Genomic DNA, 12,524 nt, shown 5'->3' with positions numbered 1-12,524 from the left:
CTAACTATAGCACTGTAATTACTATTTCACACCTTCTCTGAGAAAGACATTACAGCTTGCCCTTATTTATTTTGGAACTATGACAACTGACCAAAAGATTGGAACTATAAATAGGAATCCAATGAGCATTAGCTGTGCAAGAAGAAAAAACAGTGTGACTTGGCATGCAGCAAAATGTGTATCTGGCATAGCATACAGATGTCCCTGCAACTCCCACTGCCATCCTAGGTGATTTTGCTGATTTCCCACTACTTATAATGAATTAGGAACAGTACCATCTCTGTTAGCTTTGCTTCTTACTCAGTAGAGTTCTCTCAGATAGGTCCTGATAAACCATTACCTAAGAAAGATACAACTCTCCTACACAGGAGAGAAGATTGTTTGTTTTGTGAAGTGTAACCGCTATGTACCATTCACAGGCTGCATCTTGCACAGTAAGTGAAATAATTGTCGGAACAAGCTGATGGAGTCAGTGCTTCCCTTTGTTGCAGTTCAGAATAAAAACACCAAATGGGGCCAAATTCTGCCTAGCAGAGTTCATTGTGTTTTTGTTTCTAGATTGCCATGGTTGGAGGATGAATCTGTAAAAAATCAGTGCATGTTAACTTTGAATGGACTGAGATAGAGCCCTTGGCTGTTTTGTAGCAGAAATTTTCCACTGACTCCTGAGCTTAGCCTTCACTCAGGGGGTAGGTAAATCATGTCAGCCTGGTATGTGATAGCAAGCAACCCAATAGCAAGCAACATATACAATTCTGTGTATATGTTGTTCTATGATGCATACAAAACATGGTGAGTGCCCTCAGAAAGGCATTGGCTGGAAGAAAATCTACAGTTTCATGTTTTGAATATTCTCATTTCCCCTTCTTATCCTTGTAACATTTCCTATATGGCCTTAGCCATAGACAAATGTAGCAGACAGTGACAATTTCAGGTGTTAGCAGGTGATGTGGGAATGGGAGGCTGCAAAAAGTGATTGGGAAGAAGTTGTTACAATGTTCTATGTCTAAAAAGTAGACAAAAGTAAGCATTTCATTGGGGGGGGGGCAAAACAAAATACACATGGAATAAAATTTAAGTTTTTCTTGAGAGACACAATAATACCAATTAAGAGCTTCTGCCACTGATTGTATTACAGTTGCTGTGACAGGACTACATACTGTGCATGATTTCTCTCTTGGTACCTGTTCTCCACTAATTGTCCTGCACAGAAAAAAAGATACAGGTATTGCAAAGGGACAGTTGGCTCCATTCCAACCCAAACTATAGCCTGGACTGTTCTCCTGAGCTGGGCTAGATGTTGCTTCTGGCCACACAGTGAATTTTGAATGCCTGAAGATGTCTCCAACAAGTAAAGATGGCACTGTATTGTGTAGGCAAGGATGTTACATACTTTTCCTTGCTTATTTTGCTTTTCAGTTGGGAGAAGTAGTCTTTCTTTGTTTGGAGTTATACTTTTGTCTTCAGTGAGTGCTTCATAGGAGCTGAAGTAGAGCTAGCATCACTCAGGACATCTGTGAGTTTTAAGCAGTTTTTCCCATCCGAATGGGACCAGATAATTTCCGCTGCCAGCTGAATAGCAGAACACCAGCCAGAGAAAACATTAAGTGCATTTCCATGTTTGATGCTAATGGCCAGAGAAAGAAGAATGGATAAATGGTGTTCACTCCATTTATCCTGAAGCACAACAGACTGCACAATTTCCTCTAATAAACCCCTGTAGCACAGGCAAGAAGTGATGGTCCTGGTTCTTGGTGCTTGTGTTAATTTGCCAATGAAACATGGAAGTCATGGATGGTTTCTGCATTGTTTATTGCAGCTTTTACCCCTGCAGCCAGATTCTCCAAACTGCTATTTTGTTTTTTCAATTAAGGCTTCAGAAGGGATTTTGTTAACAACAAAACAAAACAAAAAAAACCCCACCCAAACAAAGCTGCTGGAGAGTGAAAGGCTGTTAGCAGCTGATTTCTTAGAGGAGGTAAGTATATAATTGACTAGAAAAAGGCAGAAGGATATCTGGTTACACACGTGTGGACACACCTTTGCACTGCTCCTCAGGAGTGTCCAAGGGTGTGAAGCTTGCCTAGGGGTTGCAGTTACACTCTACACTGTGTGCCCAGCACGAGGCTAAACCAATGTTTTTTCCTGCAGACAAAAATTTAACAGGAGTTCTGGATTAAGTAGGAAAAGGGTCACTAATTCTGTTTAAACATCTGTGTCATAGAGGTGACATACAGGGTCGATCAGCACAGGCATACAGTCCTCTTTGTGGTCGGCACTACGGCTGTCCAGCGGACTTTCCCTACAGGTACACTTGACAAAGAGCGAAAAGGGAAAGCACCTCAAGCCCAGCTCAAGGGTGGGTTGTTTGCTCCGGCATCGATCTGTATTCCATTTCTCATCGTACATCCAGATCCCTGCCCGGGACGGCTTCTCCTCGCGTGTCAGCTGCTCGGGCCTGTGGCGGCGGGGCAGGGGGGAGAGGACACGGGCGGTCAGAGCTAAAGGAGTGGGAATTCTGTCAGGGAACGGGGAGAAGCCAAACCTACAAAAAAGTAAGGTAACTGTAATAAGCCCCCGGACTAAGAAGCGGGCTCGCGGTCTGCCAGGGCCACCCGGCCCTCCTCGGGCAGCCTCGCCGGGCCGCGGGAGCGACCGCAGTCAGCCGGGAGCAGTGGGAGGGGGAGGAGGAGCAGGAGCAGGAGGGGCAGCGGAGGGAGGAGGAGCAGCGGAGGGAGGAGGCAGCGCTGGCAGCCGGGCGGGGAGGGGGCACGCGGCGCCGAGGAGGAGGAGGACTAAGATGGCCACCAGCTGCCTCGGGGAGCGGCCCCGCTCCCTCCGCGGCCCCCTCGGCGCGGCCCGGCCTTGATGGGGCCGGGACGATCCCGGCGCCCGGACGGTGCAGCAGTGGCGGCGGCGGCGGCGGCGCCTCCCGCCGAAGCCCGCCCGGGAGGAGCCGTCCTCCCGGCCCGGCCCGCACCGCCCGGCCGCGGCCGCCGCGCCGCGTAACGCCCCGAGCCGAGCCCTGCTCGCGGAGAGACAGAATACAGCGGAGAGAGGACGGCGAGGAGCGCCGGACCGCCCGCAGCCCCTCCCCGGGCCGGCACAGCGGCACCGCTGCCCCTCGGTGAGTGCCCGCCGGCGCTGCCTGCCGCTCCCGGGCCTCTCCGCTTTGTTGCGCCGTCGGCGAGCCCGGGGAGACCCGGCGCTCCCTCAGCCCGGCCGCAGGCCCCGCTCCCTGGGAATGCCGAGCGGCCGGGCCGGGCTGGAGGAGGGGGCGGCGGCGCAAGTGCCGGGAGCGGCCGATCATTGTCACTGCACGGGCACCCCCCTCCAGCTCCGGTGCAGGAGCTGTGCCAGGGCCGCGGCGGAGAGGGGCCCGGGGGAGGCCCGGGGGTCGCGAAGGAGCCCGCGGGCGCTGGGCCGCTCCGGCCGCCTTTGTTGCGGCTGGGGCGGGCGGTCTTCCCGCGGGAGCCCCGGCGGGGTGCGGGAGGGGCCCGCCAGCCCCAGCCTTGGGGAGGCCTGCGGGGAGTGTGGAGCGGGGTCGCCCCGGGCACTGGGCGGCTCACAGACAGTGGGTCAGGTCAGTTTTCCTCCCCCCGCGTTTTATTTTGATTTTTCATGCAGGTACTGATTTTGGCGGCAGCCTAGAGCTGTCGACCCCGCGGTGCGGCAGGGACATTGAAGTTACAGAACCCGACAGGTTTGTCCCCGCTGCGTCCCTGGGGACGGGGGAGTCGTGGCTCCGGGAGGGTTCGGAACATGGTGCTGAGGGAATTTGCGGGGTTGGTGAAGTAACCTGCTCCTTGTCTTGAGCGTCGTTTTTGCCCTGCAGTTCTGAGAGGTGGTCCACGCAAATGCAGAGGTTTGCACAGAGACCAATCAGTAGTGCTGGGTACTGAAACCCTGTGTGATGTTCACCTTGAAATATTAAGATTTTAATTTCTAGCTGTGCCTGCATAGCAAAACACTTGTGGAAGAAGTGCAAAGGATTAGATGTATTTATTTTGACCTATAGTTTCGTGAATGATTTAACTGAAATTTTTTGGCTAACTAGAGTAACTTGCAAGATTTCAGTGTAGACCTGTGAGTCCTGGCCTTATTTTAATGACTGAATTTTGGTTTCTTGGTAATGTAGGTTTGTGATGAGGTCCATGCAAGTCCACATTTGGACCATGAAATTTTACTACAAAGAACAAGCGGTGGTTTCCTGTTAAGAGAAGTAATTTTTGCATGTTGTAGCTAATAGAAGTTATTTTTCTTCATCAAAGCTGGGTTGCTCCCTGATGCCTGTGCATGCCTTTGTGCCCAGTTGTGGCTGTACAGCTGTAGGATGTTCCTGAACTCACAGACTCCTATGGATCCAGTCGGGTTCTGCAGAGAGCCAGCTTGATTGCATCCTTGGCACATTTTGGTGACAGGCTAGCAGGATCTTGAATTAGGCTATTGTGAACAAATTGTACAGTCTGTGTGATCTGATATTTCTGCAATATCTCACTCATCCTGTGCAATCTTGGTAGGCATACAGCATTTGAAGATATGAACTTACCTGCGGTGAGACATTGTCAATGGCAGTAAGCCAGCCAAGTCTCTTTGCTTTTAGGTTATAAGTGGGCAGGCATTGTGTCCTGGAAATGTGTCGATGTTAACACGGCATTGTGCCTTTTTTCTGTGTTTGGACTCTGAGTGGATGTCTCCTCACTATGAGGTATGGGTCTGTTGAGTTCAATTGGAGCCAGCTCTGGAATACTCAACACTGTTGATAACAAGGTGTTTTGCGTAGAAGAATTCCTCAAATACCAGATTGAAGGATGCTGCATAGTATTCTTCAGTTTGGTATGTGTTTGCTAGGAACTGGACACATTTGTTTTTCTAGTGTGTTGGGCAATTTTAGGTTGCTAGACTTGGAATAAAAATGTAGTATGTTTTGGGTTTTATGGTCATCATGCATCTCTTAGCCAGCTGATTATCTAGCTGAAGCAAGTTAATCATGGAGCTGCTGTGACTTAGTATCTTCAGCACCCATTTGAAAATTTATTACGACATTTCTATATCAAGGTTTAAGTAAGGGTTGGTGTGTCCAGTCAATTGTTTGTTTCCAGTTCAGTACATCAAGATCAGCTGCTTGGTAGTACTTCTACCACACAGTACTAGGGGAAGACAATGGGACTGTGGGAAAAGAACACTTATCTTTTTGTTCAAAATGGTAACAGAAAGATGCTAAATAAAAAATAATTATAGTTATTGATAATTTCAACCTTGACGTAACAAGGCTACATTATCTTGTTGCATCTTGGCACAGGAGTGGTCTGAGAAGGTGATCTGACACCTGTCTGGGTGGCTGTGCAAACCTTGGTACTTAACTCTGGTTTAGTGGAGCTAAATTGGCAGAAGTGAGCAAGGCGAGCATGTCTTCAGGATGTTTTGATGTGTGCTGCTGTTAAAGGATTTCAGCAGTGTGTTTCACATCCACCAACCTTGCATTAACTAATTCACAGTTTTCAAGTGTTCTGTGTGACTTTTAGCGTTCAGGAAGCTTCAGTGGTGCTTTTTGGGAATGGGGGTGAGTGGGCAGATGGTCTGCTTGCCCTTTGAAATGCTCAGGACTGTCATGAGATTGTTTGGAAACTTTGGTGTTGTAACATGGTGTTTCACTTCCCAAATGTTCATATTGTTCTGTGACTAGGTTCTGGGCATTCACTTGGGCTTCTGAAGATGTGCTAAGCTAAGAAATGTGAAGAGAAGAAGACAGTGATTCCCTCTCAGGTGGTTAAATTGATAGAGGACAAATCTGTTCATGTTAATTAGCAGTTTTGTTCATGTCTCTAACTGATTTTCAGTCCCTATTACAAAATAGTGGAAATACTGTTTCAGCAGTGGCCTTTGACTTGCAGGACTTCCTGCCATGAGGAAGTCTTGTGTCATTTGTCCAAAATAAACAGATTTTGACAAGTGCAGATAAAGTATGCTGTGAGAAACTGTGCATCTAAGTCACAATTTACCCCCTATTGCTTGCTTGCTTTTCTGATAATTAGTACCATGGAAGTCTATTCTTATGATATGTTACTAGAATGTAATGGGAAACAGAATTTTCTGTTGGTCCACAGTACAATTTCTGGGTATGTGTGTAGGTGGAAAACAAATTATTTTCTCATGGCTTTAATATAGAAGCTTTTAACTTCACTGATTTCCTTCTTGGTCCCTTTTTCATGCTGGTGGTACATAGTACACTATTGAAAATGTCCAAGTTATGACAAATACTTAACAGTATTAGTTTCTTTTATGTGTTTGGAATGCTGGTTGCTTTAAAAAGTGCTTTTTTTGGTTATTTATCTGTCCTAAGTGACCAACAGCTTGAGTCTTTAAACCTTCATGTGTTGAAGGACTGAGGTGCATTGATGTAAGATTGTCATATCTCCTTAACTTTGTCAGTTTGTTTACAGTTTAATTATAAAAGAGTGGAACTGTTTATCTTCTTTTGGAGTCTTTAATCCTGCTGCCGGGCTGTCCATACTTTGTTCAGGCTGGGGAGGACATAATTATAAAGTCCCTGTGCACATTTGTTTTAAGCTGCTGTCCTGCAGACAGTATAGAAAGTGTTGCCATATCCTTTTGTTGGGTACAAATTCCTGCTGGCAGGATGTTACGTTGTAACTGAAGTCATCGGTGGGGAGTTGAGAGCAGCTTCTTGGCTCAGGTGAGAGCACTGTAAGCTTTGCAGGACTCAGTATGCTTTAGTGGTCATCCAACCTTGAGAGCATCTCTTTGGCAAGCAACCCGTGTTTTATGAGGTGGTAGTGCAGGCTTTGGAATTTTAGTCACATCCTCTGTTCTTCTGGATAGTACAGGTAAATGTGATACAAACAGGGACTTGGTGACTGCTCTGCGGACTGCATGGCCACATCTTGCTGAGGAGGCCATGGCATGGTCTCAGGTGCTAGTGTCACTGTTGGGGGAGCTTTCTTACACCTGCTTTGAGCTCTTCGCTGGTATCAAGGCTTTCAAAACAAGTACTTTGTCCAGTCCAAAGAATGAAGAATAAGTCTTGTTCCTTTTCTATTTGCTTTGCTCTAAGTATACAGGAGTTTTTCTTTTTCCTTTCCTTTAAGTCTTTTGTGAGTGAAGATGACCTACATCTTAGCTTTTTCCCATTAACAGCTCTGGGGCAAAATTTTCTGATTTTTGTTCTGTGTGGAAATGTGCAATTGACATGATTTTTGACAATTTTGCTGATGTTTTTGAAATTTTGAATGACAGCAGGGAATAATTTTGGCTTTTTTTCATGGTAAAATTTTTCTTCTTTTTTGTCTCCCTACCTGTTGAGCAAAGCTGTGATAGTGGAAGTAAAACTGTATTGCGATTTGGGGGAAAAAAAAGTTTGATGTTTCTTTGGAATTACTTTATTCCAGTGAGAGCTACATGCCATCTTTTGTGATCTTTCCCATATGAGGGAAGAAGCATTTGACTGCTTTACTGGTCTGGTTTTGGTGTTTCATCACTACCCTCTGATGGATTTCTGCTTGTCTTAAGCATGTCACTTGTAATGCTTCTCACATATCCCAGAATAGGAACAGATTTGCAGAACTTGCACATGTAAAAAAATACCTTCTGAAATTTCAAATGCAGTAGAACAATGTTGTGCTAGGAAAGAAGGATTTCTGTGGGAGCCGTAAACAATAAGGGATGTTGAATGGTGTGAAGGCAAGTGGCTTCTCATTTCAGGGCAAATTTTAAGAAATGTCACCAAAAGTTGATATGGATGCATCTGAATTATAACAATCAAAAATGCATTAATAGAATCTTTAGTTCTTACACCTTCACAAATATTATTATTTCCATGTGTTTTTATTAAAATATGACATGGAAAAAGCTTTGATCAGGTTGGCTAACCTAATGTACAGACAATAATAAATTTGAAAACACATAGGAGAAGTGGATTTTCCAGGTGGCTTATTTCATCCCTTTCTTTCTTGCTCTACTGAATTTTTTTGTTGCACTGGAAGCATGTAAAAGATAAATTCCTGCTTATTCACGCTGGGTAAATATTCATCGGTTGCATGGGTAACTAAGCTTTGTTTTCCAATTCTAAGACATCTACCTTAGAGAAGTCAGACCCATTTAACTATAAAGCTGGTCCTCTATTGAATCTCCATTTTCTTACTAATGGCCATGACTGTTTTGATTTTGAATTTGCATTTGAGGAGTTGTAGTGAAGGATTTCAGAGTTAAGGGGGAGTTAGCAAAATTGATCCTTATCTTAAACCAGCTATATCAAATAAGCAAATGGGAAAAAAACCCCAAACCTTCAGAGCTGACAATTTGGTAGTGCAAAGATAGACACATGGCTAGAAGGAGAAGATAACTCCTACACGTTCTTAGGTGTTTTGGGTTTTTTTTTGTTTCTTTCAATTTTGGAATGTGATGACTTCAGTGAGAGTGTGGATCAGTAGCTCTTGAGAAAACTGTACATCTGGCTTTCTATTTTACTGCAGCTTTTGTCAGAGTTATCACCATGCGCTGGATATGAGAGAGTAGTTCTACCTAGTGCTGCTTTTCTCAGTATCATTCTGCCAGGTGGAATGTGGGTGCGAGTGAACCACGTTTTATGTTCTTATATTACCAGATCATTTATTATTTTCATCTGAAGACATGGTAAAAATCTCGGTGTTGTCCAAAGCAGGATGGTTTGATTTGTGTAAATAGGTGATGGGATGTTGCTTCAGAAAGTGGAATGTGTTTGAATACCATGGTGATAAATAGTGTTGCTTCTTATTCCTGGTTCTTGTTGAGAACAAAAACCTGAGCTCGCAAATGGGCTGTAACAGGAAGAGGGGGTTTGTACAGCAAGAACTTCCTAAAGTTTGTGTTTGGTTATTTGGGACTGTAAGCATATCCTTTCTTTTTTTTTTTTTTCTTTTTTTTTTTTTTTTAATTTTTTTTTTTTTCAATATGAGATAAGGGGAATAGAAGGAGAAATTGCAGGGCTAAGCAAATGCTTTGGGTATCCAGAAGGTATGTTGTTTAAAGGATACAGAGGGATAAAATACGCCAAAATGTCAACTTGGGTAGGTAATAAAACTTTCTAAAGACTTTTAAGTGCTTGGATGATCGGCAATCCTGAAAGGGAGAAAGACTGTTCAGACTGCCTTAGGTAAAGATCCCTGAGAAGGTTACTCGGATGTAAGTGCACTTGGCATAATGAGCCTGAGCATTTGTCTGAGGTTTATTAGACCAGTGGGAAGTATCGGCCTGTGGTAGAGAGCTGTTCTAGGGGAAGCTTGTTTTTATGATAGGCAGGCATCAGTGGCAGTACCAGTTCATGTGATTCCTGCAGCCAAAGTGTGCAGAGTAGGGGGTGAGCAATGTGTGGAAGCAAGTTCAGAAATAATACTTAGGTTTAGGGGAAAAGCCTCAAGAAACAAAGAAAAAAACACCCCCAAAAAGCCCCAACAAAAAGCCCTAAAACAGCAAAAAATCAAACTGAACAGTTGCCTGAAGACTACCAAAGGAGTAGTGGGAACCAAGAGACAGGAATTCACCTCCTGTGAGGCTGCTGGAGGCTCTTGGACGGTTTGGATGGCTTCAGACTAGAGATCTCTGTTGGTTGCTCTTAGAATATCAGGTTTATTAGGGGTGGTGAGAGGTCTGGCCTGGCAGGGCCTGAGGTGATGGGGGAGGGGAGAGACAAAGGGAAGAGAGGGTGCTCTAGGAGAGCAGGGACTCCAAGAGGGGGAAAATCCAAGAGAGAGGAAGTTCCAAGAGCGCGTCTGGCTCCTTGGAGACCCCTTATCAGGGGGCTTCAAGGTGGGCTGGAACAAGACTTGGGCCAATGGGGTCACAGACACTTGATGTTTCAGGGGAGGGTTACAGGTGTGGGATGAACCATACATTCTGGGGGGTGAGATGGAACAGTCCATGTGACTTTTGGACCTATCTGTAGGTATGGGTATTGTCCAGCCAGTAGGGGGATTGTTTTCATCCTGGCTGTACTATTGTGACTCTTCTGCTAGGCAATCATATTTATCTATCTTTCCCAACAACCACCTTGATGGCATTCAGAGTGCCATTGATGGTCTTAGGATTTGGTTCTGCATTTGTATGCTTGCCAAGGCTTGTTTACTTCTAATGGGATTTTAAGGAGGTCTTTGGGTCTTCAAGGGAGAGCCAGGAACAAGATGAGGCCTTGGTTTGTATTTGCATGAGTGCACAGAGTACAGAATGTATCACATGGCAGAATGACAGACAAAACAGCTAAGGAGTGCATCTCTTAATGTAAATGTTGGGCCTTTTGTTGTTCTCAGAGTTGAAATGTCATGGTGTAGGCCCTCAGTAGTGAGATTGGCTCAAGTTACGGCTTTTAAAGCATTGAAATCACAAACCAAATTGATTTATTTTTTGATTTTGAGCCTTAAGCATGCAGTCTTCATTTTTTTTCCCACAACTGTGAGGGTTACATCATCTTTGGAATCTTCTCATGGCAAAATACTCTGGGCTGGGGTGCCACAGGTTTGAGACTGAGAAAGCTGTGATCAGAGCTGGTAATATTCTTGTCATCAGTGGTTTCCTGTCTGATAGGTGACTGAGGAGGAGTGAAATTTCCTTTATTTGGGAGTTTCTTTACACTTGCAGAAGAAAGGATGCCTCTCTGAACAGGCAGAAATAAACATTTGTTATAATTTTATAAGCAGTCATGTGGAATAGGCATGGAAACAGTTTTGGTATTGCATCACAAGTTATATACTAATACTTGAGTCAGCAGTTGAGCAGTGAGCCGCAGTACAAATGTAAAAACAAAGTCTCTATGGATATGGTCTAAGAGAGAGATAATTTGCTTGTTAATTAGGTTTGCAAAAGTTTCTTTTTAACAGTTCTGAGCAGTGAGCCTAAGCTAGTGACGAATACTTAATTTAGGTTTTGAGTGGGTCATGAAGTAATGGGGGAGTATCTTTTCAAGCTTTTCATTGTTGGAGTGTGTAAAGGCACCATAGCAACATGTCTTACCTTGACTGTAGCAATTTCTGGAGACTGAAATATTTTGCTTGCATTTCTTTCCAGCAACACAGCCATGCTCCCAGCAGTGTTGGATCAAGATAGGGGAGCTTCCATGGCTTCCCTGCTCTCCGTTGAAAGCTCTTGTAGTTCAGTCAGTGATGTTTTTGTACAGACAGGACTCTGGGTGTGCTGTATAAGTAGCAGGATTTTTTTTTTTTTTTTTAATTACTTGTACAGTGTCAGGGTTTATCTCCAGCCAGTAACCAAGTCCTGTGGAGCCACTTGCTCACTTGCACTGCACCAGGGATAGGGAGGGAATCAGAAGGGTAGAAGCTGGGAAACCTGTGGGTTGAGATCAAGGCAGTTTAACAGGGAAAGCAAAAGTCACACCCACAAGCAAAGTGAAACAAAGATTGGATTCCCTGCTTCCCAAGGGCAGGCAGCTGTTCAGCCTTCTCCGGGAGAGCAGAGCCCCATCATTGATAACCATAATGCCATCACTCCCCTTTCCTTCTTCCCCTCACTTTGTATACTGAGCATGTCATCAAAAGGTCTGGAATATCCCTTTGGTCAGCTGGGGTCACCTGTCTGGGCTGTGTCTCCTCCCACCATCCCAGGCATCCTCAGCTTCCTTGCTGTTGTGGCTGGTACAAAGGGCAGAACAGGCCCTGGCTCTGTGTAAGAGCACTAACAAAAACATCTCTGTATTATCAACCCTGAGTTCAGCATAAATCCAAACCACACCCCCACAGCAACCATTGTGAATAAAATTAACTCTACCCCAGCCAAAATCAGCACATAAAGTTTCCTGGTATGAATTGGCATAGCCTACTGATCAGTTAAACCCTAAAGTTGTAACCTGTTTTATTTCAGTAAAGCACATATGTCTATATTGTATGCTTCAAATACAGATGATAATATGAACATTTAGGTTTTTGTTTGTTTGGGTTTGGTTGGGATTTTTTTCTACTTTTTAATAAAAGGAAGCAGAGGAGGTGTGTATACTGCAAATAATGTACTTGGAAAAATCTTTTTAGTCTAGCTATGTGTCTTTCCATTGTGCTCTTTCTTCATTGGAGGAGATCAATATAGTTGATGTTTTTCTGAAGTAGCTCAGATTGAGTAAATAATATATCAAGGGGAGGGTTTAGGTTCCTCTGGCACAGACAGAATAAATTTAAAAGATGAAAACCCTCTTTCCTGTCTATCCTCTTTTCCATGATCCTTTGCAGGATGAAGTTGAACTTGTCACCTGAGTAGGGATAAGTATTTCAAATGTAAACATAATAGCACAAAGTATGAGAATAAGCTTATTTAAATGGTTTAGGAAAAGGACACCATCATTAGTAGATGTTCATGTTGTGGGGAATTCAGCTTAGAGTTGTCTTGTTGCATTAAGCTGAGGGTTGTGGTGCTCAGGTGGAATTCCCTGGACATGCTTGTTGTCTGCCTTTGAAATACTCACAGTGAGTAGGAAAGTGGAGCACCTCAAGCACTGCAGAGTCGTAGTAAATTGAAATGCCTTTTCTTGA

The 12,524-nt window shown here is 44.5% G+C and overlaps 1 protein-coding gene across 11 annotated transcripts in view; it reads left to right on the top strand.

Annotated features, from left to right (window-relative positions):
• The first annotated feature begins 2,729 nt into the window (after positions 1 to 2,729).
• Positions 2,730 to 12,524, top strand: part of WDFY3 (WD repeat and FYVE domain containing 3) — a 156,537-nt gene continuing 146,742 nt past the window's right edge. For 9 of the 11 annotated variants that reach the window (XM_041715971.2, XM_041715969.2, XM_041715973.2 and 6 more), the window contains exon 1: positions 2,986 to 3,127. The gene's annotated coding sequence lies outside the window, so the exon portion shown is untranslated. Of the gene's footprint in view, positions 3,128 to 12,524 lie in introns of all 11 variants that reach the window. The other 2 variants (XM_030270343.4, XM_041715972.2) reach the window with 2 other exon arrangements.

This window comes from Taeniopygia guttata, chromosome 4 (assembly GCF_048771995.1).
Source record: "Taeniopygia guttata chromosome 4, bTaeGut7.mat, whole genome shotgun sequence".
NCBI lineage: Eukaryota > Metazoa > Chordata > Aves > Passeriformes > Estrildidae > Taeniopygia > Taeniopygia guttata.
This window is presented reverse-complemented; position numbering and strand designations above follow the sequence as displayed.